This window comes from Hemicordylus capensis, chromosome 5 (assembly GCF_027244095.1).
Source record: "Hemicordylus capensis ecotype Gifberg chromosome 5, rHemCap1.1.pri, whole genome shotgun sequence".
In the NCBI taxonomy this organism is placed as follows: domain Eukaryota; kingdom Metazoa; phylum Chordata; class Lepidosauria; order Squamata; family Cordylidae; genus Hemicordylus; species Hemicordylus capensis.
In genome coordinates, this window is record NC_069661.1 from 150571653 (window position 1) to 150589230 (window position 17578).

Below are 17578 nucleotides of genomic sequence, written 5' to 3' on the forward strand. Positions count from 1 at the left end.
TATTGGCATAAGTCACTAGGACAGGGGAGAGCAGTTGCCAGGGTGCCCATCCCTGTAGCCTTCCTATACAGAGCAACCTGGCTGGGCAGCATCTGGGCAGCATCCAGCCCCCATGGCCTGACACTCTTGTGAAAGAGTGATCTGTGGGAGAAGGGGGATTGTTAACACACGTTGTTAGAGATTCTGTCTGACACCCCTGTCCTCACAGATGGTTCTTCTCATGAGTTGTGAGGGGATGTCCCCATGGTCTTACACTCTGAGTGAGCGGTCCACTCAGGAACAGCATCCATCATAATCACATATGTCAAATCGCTCCTTTCACCAGGGCAATGCTGATCCTGCTGCCTGGCCCTTCTCATGAGAAAGCCTAGGGACTGCACAGGTAACCCCAAGGGGGAGGGGCTGGGCCCCCCTTCCCCAACCTTTCTGTACAAAAAATAGAAATTGGCTGTTCAATAATCCCTGGTTGAGGCTGCCTTTTAAACCCAACCCCTGGTATCCCTGCCCTGCCATATGTTTCAGTCCTGGCACTCTAAAGGGATTCCCTGTGTATGTTGCCACCTGGAGTGTTTGTGCTTGCGTACATATATCATTGTCACTTGATTCTTAAGGAGCAAAGTACTTAGTGCCCATCCTGTCATCCTATCCTGCTTGCCAGGAGTGGGGAGCAAGGGACAGAGTGTGAAGAGGGAATGCTCCTGTGTGACTTTGCTGCTTAACAGGCTGACAAGCTTGGGATGGGTCGTGGCTGTGTCCTGTTGCTGGGCAACTGCTTTATTGGATTGGAGAGGCAGGGTGAGTGCTCAGAGAAGTGGCCAGCAAGACGTGCCACAGGCATGGAGTAGGCACAATCCTGGACAGGTCTGCACCACCATCTCTATGACTGCAGTTCCAAAAACTACATGGAACGGTGCTTAGGTCAGCCTCCGCATTCGGACATAACACTTCAGGGGCCAAACCTCAGGTTTCAGAGGTGAACCTTACTACAAACTAATGGTTCAAATTGGGGTTTGGCAAGGCAAAGTGCAGGTTGCTTTAACTGTGGTTGCATGCAGTCGGACATAACAGAGTTTCAACCTCTGCCTCATGTAACTCCGGTTTCACATTACATCCAAATTTGGACAGTGGGAATAAACCAGTCACAATTAAGCATTTTAATTTCATTTATTTCAGTGGCAAAGATTTAAATTCACAACAAACCCTCTCATTTAAATGAATATGATTTAAAGATGTGCGCTGGGGTACTTCTTCCCAGGGACCAGGCAGAAGGACAGGGTAGGGAAGAGGCAAGCGTGCCACTCGCAAGACTGAGAACCAGGAAAGTGGCTGGTTCCAGGAAAAATCCAGAGGAGGTCAGTTCTCTAAGGCAGCCAAGTGTGGTGCATGGTTTGGATCAGGAGATCGGTCCAAACCAGAATGTGGCAGTGAAGCTGGAACAATAGCTATGACAGATGGAATACCCAAAGCCAAAGCACTGGCTGATGCAAAAGCACAAGCACATGCAAATGGTGGTTCCAAAGAAGGAGCACCAGTTGGGAGCTGGGGTAGATATAGACAAAAAGATGCTTTCGGGCCACACCTGGCTGCAGGGAAGGACATCCGTGGTTAACAAAAGAATACATGCTGTATTATTCGATCACGAGTGTGTACAATCTTGAGGAACAATAAAGTAGAACTACCTGGGCCAGGCACAGAGCATCTGCACCTCCAGCAGGCCCACCCACCACCGCTGCCATCCCATTCACCCCCTGCCAGCTGACCAGCCAGCCCGCTTCTCCCCCCCACCCACGTCTCCCTCCCCTTTTTCTGGCTGGTGGGCCAGTCAGCCTGCTTCTCCCCCTCCCCATTTTCACCCCCCACACACACACTTTCTAGCTGGCAGGCTGGAAGCCAGCCCACCACCTCCTCCTGCTCGCCCACTCCCGGCAGCAGCCGCCTGCTCCTGCTGGCTGGGTTGGGCCGGCCCCCTCCCCGCACCACCTGCTGCTCCCGCCGGCCGGGCCAGCCTGGCCCACCACCTCCTGCTCCCGCTGACTGGCATCCCTATTTTCTCCCCCATCCTTATCACTATCCTATCCGGCAGCTGCTTGCGAACTCTTGCAAGAGCTGCCATGCATGGGATTAGCAACAGGTACGTTTAAGAGAACTATATATAAAGAAGAAGAACCTATCTTGTGGGTCAGGAAGACCTTTCAGGTGGGAAGATCAGAATTATTTTTACACTAATGAGCCTCTCCCTCTGGTCCACACCAGACCATTAACTTTAAGTTTAAAACAGTTTAAAACAATTAATCATTTAAAACTCTGGAAGGCCAGGCCAAATAAGTACGTTTTAAGGGCTCTCTTGAAGGACAGCAATGATCTCAAATTACGAATTTCTGCTGGGAGTGCATTCCATAGCCCAGGGGCAGCTACAGAGAAGGCACCGAACTGGTGGCAACTGGAGACGGACCTCCTCAGATGACCGTAACGTGTGGTGGGGATCATGTAAAAGAAGGCGCTCTCCTAGATAACTCGGACCTAAGCCGTTCAGGCTTTAAAGGTAATAACCAGCACTTTGTATTTTGCCTGGAAACATATCGGCAGCCAGTGTAGCTGTTTCAAAACAGGCATAATATGGTCTCTCTGGGTTGCCCCAGAGACCAATCTGGCTGCCGCATTCTGAACTAACTGAAGTTTCTGGACTACGTACAAAGGCAGCCCCACGTAGAGCGCATTGCAGTAGTCAAGCCGGGAGGTTACCAGCTGATGCACCACTGTTTTGAGGTCATCCTCTCCGAGGAATGGACGCAGCTGTCGAATCAGTCAAAGCTGATAGTCCTTTTTCTTAACTTGTGTCTGCTCAGCCTGCCTCCTTCTCTGTATTGTAAACAAAGAGGCACTATGGGGAATACCTTACAGTCATGTGTCATACTTGACCATGGGTAAAGTTGCCTCATGTTGCTTGTGCTAAGCAACTTGAGAGTTTGCCAAAATTTAGGCATGAGTGGAGATCATGATCCCGTGAGCTCATAGCCAAAATGGAGACTGCAAGTCTGCAGTTCCAAACCACATAGTGGGGTACTGTCGGTAGCTCCCAAACAGACTGTTCTAGCAACACTGTTGCTGCAACAATACTCTTACCAAAGACTAAAGATCCATTCATGTGTATGGTGCGTGTTTGTGAGAATATGTGGTAACAATCTAAATATTCAACTGCATATCTGATAAGAATAAAATGTTATGCATGCATAAGTGCAAGAAGATAGAAATGTAGATTAAAAGTGTTATGGTTAAGCCTTATTGCGTAAGACTCGGTAGTAAGGAAAAAGTTGAGTGTTTTCTGTTTTTTTTAAGGCAAAATTCACTACACGTTGAATATTTTCCTTAAACAAGATGAACAAGCAGGAAATGTTTACAGAAAGATAGGAAGCATGTTAAAAAAATGGACAGCAGTCTTTATCAGGTGCTATTGAAATTATCATAATAACTTTGAGATCACTAAGCAATGTTGTACATGACACCATTCGAGACCAAACATTGTTCTCTTTCCTGGTTACATAACTAACAGAATGCAGGGACACATCTGCTTTGGCCCAAGAGCCAGACATAATAAAAGAGATGAATGCTAGGAGCATCTCATTTGGAATCTTTCTCCTTATCAGATTTTAACGGACTATCACCATGAGTGAATGTTAAATACTGATATAATAGAGAGTGCCTTTTAAAACAGGAGAACATGAATGTGAAGTTATCAAGTGGAGAGAAATAGTAGAAGGTGAACTCTTTCTCACGATCAGTAAGAAAGGCCTCTGATCTTCAGGGGAGGAAGTCTTAAAATGCTTACCTCCCCGGCAGACAATCGAGGGCTCTTTTCTGGCTGGGTGGATTGCCCTCCCAGACAATTGTCAGCTACTGCCAGCAGCATGGAGAGTCGGAAGCTGAGATGGGTCTTCCCAGCCCCTAGAATTCCTATAATGCACCACACAAGAGCATGGTGCATTATAGGGATCCTCCTGGCATGCGGAGGAGCATGGCACTGACACACAAGCACTAAGCCCAGTTTAAGGGCACCCTCGTGCCCAAAAGCCAGTCTAAGTGGCAGGCTCCCTAAGTGGGTTTGCCACCGCATCACCACCAGGAGCTGCACACTTCCCGGCAGTTAACACAGACTGACAAAATTGGAATGAATTTCCTTAATCCGGTTTTGCCTGTGCATGTGAATAGCCTCGTTATCAAGCAGAGGCATATCTAGGGAAAATAGCGCCTAGGGCAAGCATTGAAATTGCGCCCTCGTCCAAGCATCTGACACCCATCTTTCAGATAACATTACCATAATATCAGCTCAAAAATACAAGTCAGGATCGTTAATCTTTTAATATTTCAAAAACTATTTTAGCAGTGGACTTAGCCAGACCAAAAAATGCTGGAAAACTACAAATTTCTGCATGCTGGGGCTCATGAAATACCCAAATACTATGTGGAGGTGTACTTGGAAAACTAAACAGAAGTGCCTGTCTAATTCTCTACTATGTAGTTTAGCATCACTATTACATAAGTTTTAAAAATAAATGGAGAATTTGACTTTTCCCAGATACTCTGTAAATAATTAAAGGATATGCAGAGTAAACTGTGTCACTGCTTGGAATATATTCTAGTCTTTCAGAAAGACAGTTAAAATGAGAGAAAGAGAGCAAGAAACTCCCAATGGGCCTTAATATTAAGGGTTTCACACTGATTCAAAGACAAATTCACCATTAATAGCCATATTAGCAAGACATCACATTTAACTCACTTATCACAAGAAGCAAAGTAAGAGCAAATGAATACAATCCTAGCTCATAAGCATCAGCTCAGTATTCACAAGCCCTGATTCTCTGTACATAGTGCCAATCTGAATATGTGTACAGTGACTTATATTATATATTATTATTATTTTACCTGTAGCCCCTTCGTGGGCTTCCTAAAGGCTGGGGGGTTTGCAAAGGTTCCTCCTCCCCCCACTGGCCTCTAGGGCCTCACAGGGACCATTGGAGCATGTGCAGTGGCCATTTTTAAAAATCTTTTTTTTAAAAAATGGCCACTGAAAACAAAATGGCCACCGCGCATGCTCAAATGGCCTCTGCGAGGCCTGGCATGACCTAGGGCCTCACAGAGGCCATTTGAGCATGCACGGTGGCCATTTTGTTTTTGGCAGCCATTTTTAAAAAAAAAATTTACAAAATGGCACCCCCCTTCAAGTGGCGCCCAGGGCACGTGCCCTGCCTGCCCTACCCCTAGATACGCCCCTGTTATCAAGCAACATTACCTTCCAATTTATGGATCATCTGTTTCAACAGTCAGAAAAACAAACAGCAGTACTCTCTGCATTGTGTTGAAAATGTGGGTATATATTTCTGCAGTATATAATTCTGTACCAGTTAACCCTGAGTTTATGTCGCCTGTTGTATGGGGAGTGCATTGGATTACCTTTGACCTTGCTGGGGTCAAAAGAAAAGGACAGGGCCACAGAAATGGGGGTTAGAGTCCCATATGAATGGGGCCACAGAAAAGGACTGGCCAGGAGAGTTCACATTTTGGTCTATACCTGAGAAAATGTCAACTTTTTATTATATCTTAGTTTCTCATAATGTGTTGATATTGAACATCTGAAGGTGGACTGTCATTTAGATAGTGATCACTTACCAGTGGTACTCTTACTGAAATCTCTAGAATGTCATCATTGTATTTCTCCATCAGGGCTTAAGACAGAGCTTAGGGAAATTAGACTAAAACTGTCAGAACAATTAAAATCCAAAGTGGAAGCAATGTTTAAATTGGGTAAGGTGGAAGAACAGAGAACTATTATTTTGTCAGAGGGTGTATCTAATTCTAAAATTGTTTCATACAACTCCCTGACACAACTCTTGCAACCTAAACCGCTGATTCAAAAAACATACTGACCGACAACACTGAAGATCTCAAGCATGGTTTGACCAGGACTACATTAATGCAAAAAAGTTGTTAATACTGCTATAAAAGTTATAGCTTAGACCTAGGACCGTTCACAGCTAAGGAGCTATTGCTGAAGCAAAAACAATATACGGCTTTCTTTAAAGTAAAAAAAGAACAATGCAATAAAAGATTTATGGCAACAAATAATTGACTCAGTTAAGAACAGGGACCATGTCATCTTCTGGCGACTGACTGCTGGATGCCTAAACAGGACTGTTGACAGAGCGGACCACCTTATCCCAGTAGAGGCATGGGAAGAACATTTTAAAAACTTGTATGGGAGCCAGACTAGGATTGTGGAGTCTTTAGGCTTTAGTAAATTGATCTTGCCTGACTGGCCACCGTCTCCATTCAGGAGGTCACTGGACTTATAACCCAATTGAAATTGGGCAAGGCCCCTGGATGTGACAACATACCCACTGAGCTAAGAAAGACCAATGTTGATTGGTGGGCCTCTGTTCTGGCATCCCTTTTCACACAAACACACAGAACTGATGATATACCTGAAGATTGGGGTCTTGTTATAATTGCCCCCATTTTTAAAAGGGGGAGGAAGGAAGACCCAGGAAACTATAAGCCTATAAGTCTATTGAGCATTATCAGCAAACTTTATGCTAAACACCTACAATTGAAGCTTCAAGATTTGCTGGAACAAGAATTATTCTTGGTGGAGGAGCAGGCTGGCTTTTGAGCTGGCTGCTCTGTAAAAGATCAAAGCCTAGTACTCCAACACCTTGTGGGAAAATATAGCAGTAAACCTGGTTCCTCATTGTATGCTGCCTTTATTGATTTCAAATTTGCTTTTGACTCTATCCCAAGAGATCTTATGGTCAAAGCTTAGTGAATCCTCAATTGGCAAACATCTGTTTTCCCAGACTATGGGAAACACTTATATCGGGCAGCAGCAATATAGGAAGATGCTGAAAGGCATCATCTCATACTGTGCAGGAGATGGCAATGGTTAATCCTTCCTGTATTCTACCAAAGACAATCACAGGGTTCTGTGGTCACCAGGAGTCAACACTGACTCAATGGCACACTTTACCTTTACCTTCATGTAAGACATAATCCCAACTGTGATTTATCTAACTCGATTCCTACAGGCACTGGCATTAAGCAAGGATGTGTTTTAGCCCCCATTATTCAACTTCTGTATTAACTCACTTGTTAAATATCTGAATAGGGTAGACATGCATTCCCCCCCTAAGATAGCAAGTAGGCAGCTCTCTATACTTCTTTACACTGATGATGCAGTGATTTTATCTTTGACACCCATTGGCCTTAGGAGAGCACTAAAGGCACCTTCCCAGTTCTGTTTAGAAGACAGTTTGCTTCTAAACAAAAAACTAAAGTATGGTCTTCACCAAGAGACCCAAATCTCACAGATGGAGAATTAATAGCAACATGATTGAACAGGTTAAGTGTTTTAAGTACTTGTGGGTGGTATTTCACTCTTCCAGGGGGAGAAAAGTACACTTAGAATATATAACACAAACAGTGCAGTGAAATGCTACTGTGATTTCAAGGTTTTATTACTTCAAAGGGGAACAATTTGTTTCAGCAGCTATTAAGCTGTTTCAAGCCAAGTCAATGGCCCAGCTGCTCCTTGGAGCTCAATTGGGTCCATATTCTAATGTTACCCCCATGGAGGTTGTCCAAACTAAATTTCTAAGAAGGACTCTCTTCTGAATCTCTAATTGCTGTGGGGTTTGATCAAACCAATAGAATTCTAGAGCATCCTCTAGATATCAAATCACAAGAAGAGAGAAGCAACTCCCTAACTGTATTAAGAATTGGTGGGTCACCTCAATTTTAGCTCTGGTAATCTGACATGTCCAACCCATCGGAGAGCCTTCACCTTAGCTCCCTATAATAGTTTCCCATCAGCTTGGTTGGAGGGGAGATATAAAAAGATACCCTATCACCTGTGCAAGTGTTCCTGTGGATCAGGAGAATTTGTTAATTTGGCTCATATTTTCCTTCATTGTAAATTTTGCAGCACTCCACATAGCAAATTGATATTACCTCTTTTAGAGAACCTTCAGGGAAGTCCAAGGGATTTTTATGTAACCTATCTTCTTCCAGATAAGACTGTATTTGCTTCTTCTTGTGTCACTAGATTATATGCCATTGGATGCAAGATTCATCAAGCAATGGTGAAATCCCACCCCACCCCATCAATTAGGTAAGGATGTCCCTGACTGGGTAAACTTCCTCTACCTAAATGCAACTGTGCTATCTGACAGACTCTACCAACTGATTATAATGCTGAAATCTGGTCAAGTACTGTAATAAAGATATTGATTTACCCTGGTGGGTTGCCATAGGGAAGTGTCTGTGAGGAAAAATGCATTTTGAGGGAGAGACTTTGTGAGGAAAAAGTAGGAGATCTTGAGGACATTGCTTAAGAAGATGACTTTGGAACAAGAGGAGGAAGAACAGATACAGAACTATTGAAAAGTCAGAGTCAGCACCAAGAGCTAGAGAGAGGAAGGCCTTATAACTTCAGAGAAACTTGAGCAGCTGCTTCATTGAGACTCCTGTGATCTGTTTTGTTTTTTTGCTTCTACTCTTCTGAATAGGGGATTGGATTTTTAAAATATATATATATTATTTAAATATATATGTGTGTGTTATGTATGTAAATAGGGTATCCATGCTGATTACTTTAAAATTTGTTTTTATTGATTAAATTTGCTTCTATATTCATTTCAGTATTGGTCTCTGGAGTGTGGACTCAGGAAGAAATAAGAGATGGTTACACTAACATTCACACTATTTTCAAACTTGATGATGTTTACTGGCAGAGGCATTGCTCGTTACTCAAAAGATCTGGGCCTTGGAACCCCAGCCTCCCCTTTGATAATTAAACTCAATCATTACCTTCCCCCCCCGGATAATTACATATGCTTTTACAAGTATCTAATATTATAATACAGTGCCTATGAAGGTAGAAGCAGCAGAGGGCTTAGTGTGGCTATGAGCTCTCTCGTCTGCTCTGTGCAGGTGCCTCTACTGCTAGATTTCCTTTCTGGGACAGACCATGGGAGAGGGAGGTGGCTGATGAGATTTGAGGCTCTGAGAAATTCATTGGGGGCCCATGCCTCATGATGATGCCCCTGTGTACTGGTATACACTCTTTCTTCTAAACAGAGATTAGCCCTGCATAGAAAAACAGATGCATAGAAAATCATCTTAAATCATAAAACATAAACTTAGCCTTTAACAGATTCACCTCAGTTTGGGGGGAAGGTAGAGCAGAAACATAACTTTCAGTAAATACAACTATTTTCAGGGCAAAAGTAAATTTCTCATGTATCAGACTGACATCAACCATAGAAAAATAGAAGTTGTTTTTAAACATTCTGATACCAAAGTCTTAAAACACTTCCACACAAAATTAAGATATACCCAAAATGAGATATTGATGGTGAATATTGCACTATTTGAAAGTATCATTTAAGTTATCTGAATGAACAAGGGTCAGCATATATTTTATTGTAATGTGAATCAGTTATGAGTTTTTAGCACTCCAGCCAAATGGCTTGCTTATTAATTTAAACTAGCTCTAGTTCTCCCGGTCTCTTCATTCCCCCACCCCTCCCTTCAGCCCTAGTCAGTTCTCCTTCCCCTACTCCCTTCAACCCCAGTCCATTCTCCTCCCTCCCACTTCAGCCCCAATCTGTTCTCTGCAGGCCCGGCCAGCACCTTCCTTTCCCTCCACCCTGCCGGCAGCGGTTTTCTTCACCGGCCTGGCCAATGCTTTCCTTCCCCACCTGCCCACTGGGCTTCCAGTGCTTTCCCTCCCTACAGCTTTTTTTATTATTTTTATTTTTTATTATTATTATTATTATTATTATTATTATTATTATTATTATTATTGCCTGCCAGGTGGCAGGCTGCCACTATCATTTTCTTCCTTCCCTCCCGTGGCTATCTGGCAGCTCTCCTAACTCTCATGAGAGCTGCCACACATGGGATTAGCCATGGGTATGCCTTAGAGAATTAAATATATAGAAACTTGTTTGCGTCAAACTCCATCGCTCTGGGTTGCAGCACCAATTTGGCCATGGCTTTGTTTCTGTCTTGGTTGGGTCAGAATGCATACTGAACACTTCAGAACTTGAAGGTCTTCTGAGGACATTTTATCAATCCATGATATCCAGAGAGAGTTTTAACTTTCCCTCACTGTGGTACAACCCTAGGTGTGATTTCAAATAGACTAGAACCAGGTTATGGTCCCAGTTTTAATACTGATTATTTGGCCAAAAGAATAACTCCACTAAAATCAAATTTCTGGAAAGCAGAAAAACAAGAGTAATCTTGACTAATATTAATTTTTAAGGACATCTTTTCACAAGACCTTATATTCAATGCCAGAGGAAACAAACACAGTAGTTTTAACTTGGAAATGAAAGCATAAAGCAGAGGTATCAAACTCAATCAGGTAGGGGCCCGGATTCAATTCCAACACACTTCCAGGAGGGCTACACATAGAGTACCAACCAAAAACAGATGAATTTATTTAGCAATTTATTTAGCATATTTATATTATATTAATATAGTTATAATATATATAATAAATAGTAATAAAAGAATTGTGAAATAAAACATTTATATACTAATATATTTCTATATTAATAACATAGTAATAAAGAATTGTCAAATAAAATGTAGAACTATAATAAAAATAAATTCAATAAGATAACATAATAAAAATTAATAAAATATTTGTCACACATAGAACAACAGAAAGGAAAATAACCTCAATAAAAATAACACGACAATAAAAGTTAATAGTAAAATAATAAGATTTGTCACACATAAAACAAAGGCTAAAACAAAAATATCTTCAATAAAATAAATGAGTGGGTCCCAGATTTTCACTGGTGATGCAGGACAACTGATGCAAAAGGCAAAACATAAGAACAAACAAACAAAAACCAAACACAACCACAAAGCAAAGATTCCATTCCCAAGCAAGGTTCAGGCCTTGATATACGCAAAGGGCAAGGAGGGGCAGAAACCCAGAAACCAACAATTCCACCATGGCAAGAGTGGGTCCCAGAATTTAGCCTCATGGCTTACCCAGATCTGGCAAGCAGCAAATGTTTCTCTGCTGGGCTTAAGCATTACACTTAAAAGCCATGGGTGGAGAGGGGAGCGAAGGGTGGAGAAGGGAGGAGTGCAGTAGTGATAGGAAGAAGGAAGGAAGCCGTCCAATAATGCTTCTGCTTCTGAGCATGGCCTGGAAGTGAGGAGAAGGATCCAGCTGGTGCAGCAAGTAAAAAGGAGCTCAGAAGCTTGCTGCTTCGGTAGCAGGGGTGGATGAAGATGGGGGTGTGGTGGCAGCAGACAGGGGCTTGTTGGCCACAGCTTGTCCACAGCAGTAATAGCTTTTCCAGGCCAATGATCAGCTTCCTGCTCCATGCTCCTCGGGAGCTGTACAATGGAGCCCCGTAGGCTGGATCCAGGAATTTGACAGTACTGGCAAAAAGCAAGACCTTGTTCAGTAATTCTCACTGGCAATTCCAGCTCCTCAAAGTGTCAGAAAATGTCTATTTCAGCTCTTGAAGATTTCAAGATCTTTTACTTGGACTGCTGAAGATCAAGAGTAGACCCTCATTTATGTTGGAAGTTAAAGGACTTTGCACTGTCTCTTTGCCTCAGACAGTGGAGGACAGACTAGTAAGTCAGAGGGCTAGAGAGTCAAGACATTGGTCATCACTTCTCCACTGCTCTGATGCTATCCCTTTGAAATGTAGATTGCTACTCTTAGGGATTCAACTTCCTCCCCCTCTCTCTTCCCTACCTGTTCTTCTACCTTGCAACATGGCAAGCCTCTCTCCCTGCACCATATGTGCAGAGAGGATGCAGAATCCATCTGCATCCAGCTAGATAGATAGATTAGAGATCTTAAATCCTCACTTTCCTATCTAGAATGGAGTTCCTTAATAAATGCCTTTTATATTAATTTGAAACTATGAATTGGCTCCAAGTTACTTTACTCTCAGGATACACGCATGCCTAACTAAATGTCCGCTGTGTTGTGCCTCTGTGCACTCTGCTATAATGAGAAAGGGATTCTCTCACCACAGAGAATTTCCAACAATTTACACAAAGCATTAGCTCTTCCAAGGATATGCATTCCCTTTCTCCAATGTAAACTGTGCTCAGAATCTTTTTAAAGCATCAGATAATGATTCGGGGCGGAGGCTGGGAAAAATGTGTAAGCAAATCTATCAAATACGTTTCAATTCAGCTATCTTTTTCTGACTGACTATATCTGTAAGATATAAGAGTGCCATAAGAGAAAACCCAAAGATAAGAAGAATAACTCATAACTCAGAGTGTGGCCTGCTCTGTGCTGACAGTTATGGACAAGCGTTTAAGCAACAGAGCGTATAATTCAATTCTCTCTCTTAACCTCTTTCTTAAGCGACTCTAGCTTTTAGCTCTCAGATCTGCTATGTCAAATGTATGGAAATTCCTTGGCATTATCATATGTGATCTTAAGAAGACCAGCTGAACCCCTTGTTCATGTTTTGTCATGCTGCTAACATGCAAAAGAATTCAGAAGAAAAATCAAATGTAAAATCAGAGATTTTACAAGTTTTATATTCACATTAGGGATCTGTTTTGAAAAAAGCCAATTTAAGATTCAAAAACAACTACCATAGAGTTATTCCATCATGCTCACTGGAAACTACATTTGTCCCAAACTATTTACTTGGGTAAATTGCTTTACATTCATTCCTTGCTGATATTTAGGAAATAAGGAGCTGTGTTTGTCTTCTATTCTTTCAAATTTAAAGCTATTCCAGAGGATTAAAAATATGTGTTTCCTTACACTTTTATAGAAACTGAGCAGTAGATAACCCTACTTATACTTACATGGTAAGTACAGAGAGCCAGCATGGTGTAGTGGTTTGAGTGCTGGACTAGGACCAGGGAGACCCGAGTTCAAATCCCCATTTAGCCATGAAACTAGCTGGGTGACTCAGGACCAGTCACTTCTCTCTCAGCCTAACCTACTTCACATGGTTGTTGTGAAAGAGAAACTCAGGTATGTAGTACACTGCTCTGGGCTCCTTGGAGGAAGAGTGGGATATAAATGTAAAATAATAATAAATAATAATAATTTTTAAAAGCAGAGCTATAAAGGAGGCAAAGTATTCATTGCAGTCATTTGGATAAAAATTCCATTACCTAAACTGAAATCTAGGTATCTGTTATCAGCACTAGATAACTCTAACTAAAAAGAAATCTTTAAAATATTTTGATACAAGAGGATACAGACACTTCATACTATAAAGTTCTTCTAAGCATTTGTGTTGTGGTCAGACTGTCTCAGTGTTTCTACTGGAGGTGTATAATACCACCTAAGAATGCAAAGACAAAGTAGTAGCCCTGCCTGTTGCTTTGCCTACAGTCAGATGTGCACCTAGGTAATTTTAGAGCCTGGACCTAAAGGCCTTTGGAGCGCCCACCCACCCCCGCTTTGGAGGGCTGTCTCCCCCCACCACACATATACCATGATACATGCAGCATTTTTAACACGTGGCTTCTTGAGGATACAAACAGCAACTTAACTCACAAGAAGGTAAGAATATAAAACAATTATATTTATGCAAATATGTATTAGCAGAAACATTGCAACACACAACAGAACACATTCCCATTCCACATCTTTCTTTCCCCACTCCTCCTCTGTCTCTAGAGCAGAGATCATGCTCGGCCGCCTGGCACAGTGGCGGGCCAGCACCACCCAGGGCAGACAACAAAGGATTTGGAGGCCACAGTGGGTGTGGAGGCCCTGGTCTTCAGCCTGGAAATCCAGGGGTAAGAGCCCCTCTGCCATACATTTGTCATGAATAATGGGATCAACACAAACAGCTCTTGTTTTTATGGAAAATGTGAAGAAATAACTAGTCAAATAGTTGCTTTCTAGGCAAGAAAGAAAAAAAGTCACACTTATATAATCACAGCCTTTTAGATCAAGAAAATTGTCACTGGCCAATAACTGATCTCTCATCTCATCTTATGTGGTCCATATGGAGAAGAACGGGACAAGTCATCCCAGTGAAAAAAGGTAGTCTGAATTAATTGTATCTCAACCTTAACTTGTGTGAAAGATACACACACATATGCATTAACACCACACATACCTATCACCTTCTTTATGCTTTCTGGTTTGCATATGTTCAGTACTCGGACAGGCGTTCAAGTGAACTCAAATGCTCACTTCAAATTATGCATATTTGGGATCAGACTGTCTGCTTTATCAAACACAAACACATAAAAGTGCACTGAAAAAATAGTGTATATCTAAACAGATAGACAGTGAGAGAGAGAGACAGACAGAGGAACATTGGAGGTAGTGGATAAATGAAGTCAATAAAGTAAAAGCTAATTATTACAGGAAAACAGATATATATCCTGATAACTGTGGTATTAAATATCAATACTACATATAAGGTCTAAGCATTTTCTGAAACCTCAAGGAATAACTACTGATAGTAGCAGTACATGTAGAGAAGCAAGCTACTTGGTGGCTGCCACCACTAGACAATATGCAAGAGGGAGAGAGGACTATGCACATGCTGTGTGGCTGTGAGAAAAGATGGAAAGGAGTGTGCAGTTCTGATCATAATTTCCCTGCATACCACAGAAATACAGCACTGCCTTGCCCACCTCCTCTTTGCTACCCTCACCATGCTTTGCTCCACTGGCTTTTTCACACTGCTCAGTACTGTCAGCTGAGTACACTGCCACTGTCCTCACATACCACCACTGAATACTAAGCAACTGCTGAAGTGCCACATAAGAGAAAATAATTTATTTGAAAAGTGAAACCAAAATAAATTCTGGAATAAATATGCCAGAGCATAAACAGATGAGGAAAAGAGTGAAAGAATAGCAAGACAACAGTAGGCATCCTTTGCTATCTCAAAAAAGAACACCCCCTTTAAAATGAGAATTTCACTTAAACCCAACAATCTGTTCTCTTCCGTTAGGAACTTCCATCAGTTATCTTATTCCACTATGAATAAGAACAATGCAGGATCTTCCAATAAAACAAATGAACTCAGCCTTGAGCATTTGACCTAACTTTTGGCATTTATGGTCAAAATTATCCTTCTCCTTGAGGTCACATTCAGTGACAAAGCTCAATCACTTCTAGGGTCAAGCTTGTGTCACAATCATATTGGCTGATCATTCTTATGGAAGTTAATGGGTGACCTTCAAATGGTACTACTCAACCCTTTCAGTGTGCATTTACTAAGCAAAGGGACTACTATCTATTCAGGAGGGGTCTACACTTCAAAGGCCACTGAGGACAGTGGAAAGTATGCCTCCAGTCCAGACCCTAAGAGCTTTGGATTAGCTCTTGCATGATTCTCCAAAACCAGTATTTCCTTTAAAGAGTAGCTACTCGTCCCAAGAGAAAGGTGTCAACAAGACAGTTAGTTTTCATACACTAGTGCAGCACAGGTTTTAACACAGTTTGATACAAGAGAAGCTACAATTCACTCCAGGCTAGGAGTATTCATGCTACTAATAGAATGGGACCAAAATAGAATGGAGCCCCCTAGGATTCATTTGTCTTTGTAATTTACATCATAAATGACCCATGAATGTTATTTGCAATCACTTATTTCTCCTTTTAGATCATGCTTTTTTAAAAAAACCAGTAATGCTTGAAAACACCTAGAAGCAATACCAGACAACAGCTTCTGTTTGAGCATGTCCCTAACACTAAATGTTCTTGAAGTCCTAATTAAATCAATAAAATAACTCTGTGTTAAATCTCTGTGGCAGCCAGAAAGTAACTGTGCATGCTTTTCTCTTATTAATTTTTATTTATCCCATCCTGTACTGAGACTCAGGGCACATTACAATAACACTCTCAACAATGTATATGCAAATAATAATATGACAAGCTTTTAAATCCTTCCAGGTTTAGAGCCCAAAATATGTACAATCCTAGGCATGTTTGCTCAGAAGTAAATTCCATTGAGTTCAGTGAGATGTACTCCCAGGTAAGCATGTGTAAAGCTTGGGAATACATCACACTTAATCTTATAATTGAATGTATGCATTATTAATGTCTGTCTTTTATCCTAGTTTGTAAGCCACTTTGAGAATGTTATCAAATTGAGAGGTGGATTTAAACTCTCTCAAGTATACAAACTCAATGGGGCTTACTTTGAGTAAACCCCTGCTAACTTGGCAAAGAGGCACCATTTAACATGGTGATTCTCTTTATTTAGCAGGGGGAGAGTAACTGGCCCTGTTCACCCCCAGCACAGTACCTCCAGTGACTGCGGCTGGTATCTATCTTGTGTTTCTTTTTAGATTGTGAGCCCTTTGGGGATGGGGATCCATCTTATTTATTTATTTATATCTCTGTGTAAACTGTCCTGAACCATTTTTGGAATGGTGGTATAGAAATTGAATGAATGAATGAATGAATGAATGAATGAATGAATAATAAGTTTAGGATAGAAATGTATAGATCCCAAACCCAGCAGGAACCCAAAGTTTCCTTCCCAGTGAACAACATATATGCCATGCAGGAGTTCATCACTAATATTTTACTGGTCACTTTTTACATTCCAACCATCCTTCAACCTTGGGACAGCATTTATGGGTTCTCCCCCCACCCTCATTTTATTCTGATAATAGCCTCCTAAGATAGCTGAGGTGGAGAAATACGTGTGGCCCAAGGTCGCCAAAGCAAATTTCATGACTGAATAAGGCCTGAACCCCAGATTCCCTGGTCCACACCCAACACTCTCACTCACTAGCCACTCTAGCTTCATCACAGTGGTTTTTGAATGGAATAAAATACGGAAATTTAAAACCACATTTTCTCCAAAGTGTGGCGTTTGTTTTAATAGGTGCAACAAAGACAACCACCTCATGCTTTACAATGCGTTGGTAACATATCAGTGAACACTGGAATCACTGTCCTATGGCTGCATGGGAAAGGAGAGATCCCCTTTGGTCATTCCACAATGTCAACTTTTCTCAGCAGGATCCAGCAGCTCTGGGCACACAGACTGAGATGCTTTGTCTGTCAACTTTGTAAGCTGAAGTATTATTTATTCTTCTTCAAGAGGTTTATTTAATTTCTTCATTTATTTATTTATTCAATTTCTAGATTGCCGGTTATGCTATGAAGGCAACAACATCACATTTTAAGGGCGGGTGGACGCACATAAAAGCTCTGGAGGCAAGCATTCATCCATTTATTCGGGCACCGAGGAAGCAACTCACAAAAGCGGGGGAGCAAACATGGGGGGGGGAGATATTGGACCTGCCTTGAGGGTGAGGCGGCGCGGGGTTGGGGAGAGCACGTTTAGAACAAGGTAGGAAACGAAATTGTTGGCAATAAAGAACGTGGGGACCACTCTTCGGGCCATTCCATACCCAATAAAACGTTCAATTCCTAATTCATTCCCGCCGATAGGGCTGGTACAGCGGAGTATAAATTGTTTTAATAAGACAAATAAATAAATAGTCCAACTTTCCCGTTCGCGCTTCACCCGCGTCCACCCTTCCGCCAGACTTATAACGAAGCGATGACAAACGCCGCAAC

At 41.9% G+C, this 17578-nt stretch overlaps 1 protein-coding gene across 6 annotated transcripts in view; it reads right to left on the reverse strand.

Annotated features, from left to right (window-relative positions):
• The window catches only part of RELN (reelin), a 554313-nt gene that overhangs the window by 536071 nt on the left and 664 nt on the right, over positions 1 to 17578 (reverse strand). The window lies entirely within an intron of this gene.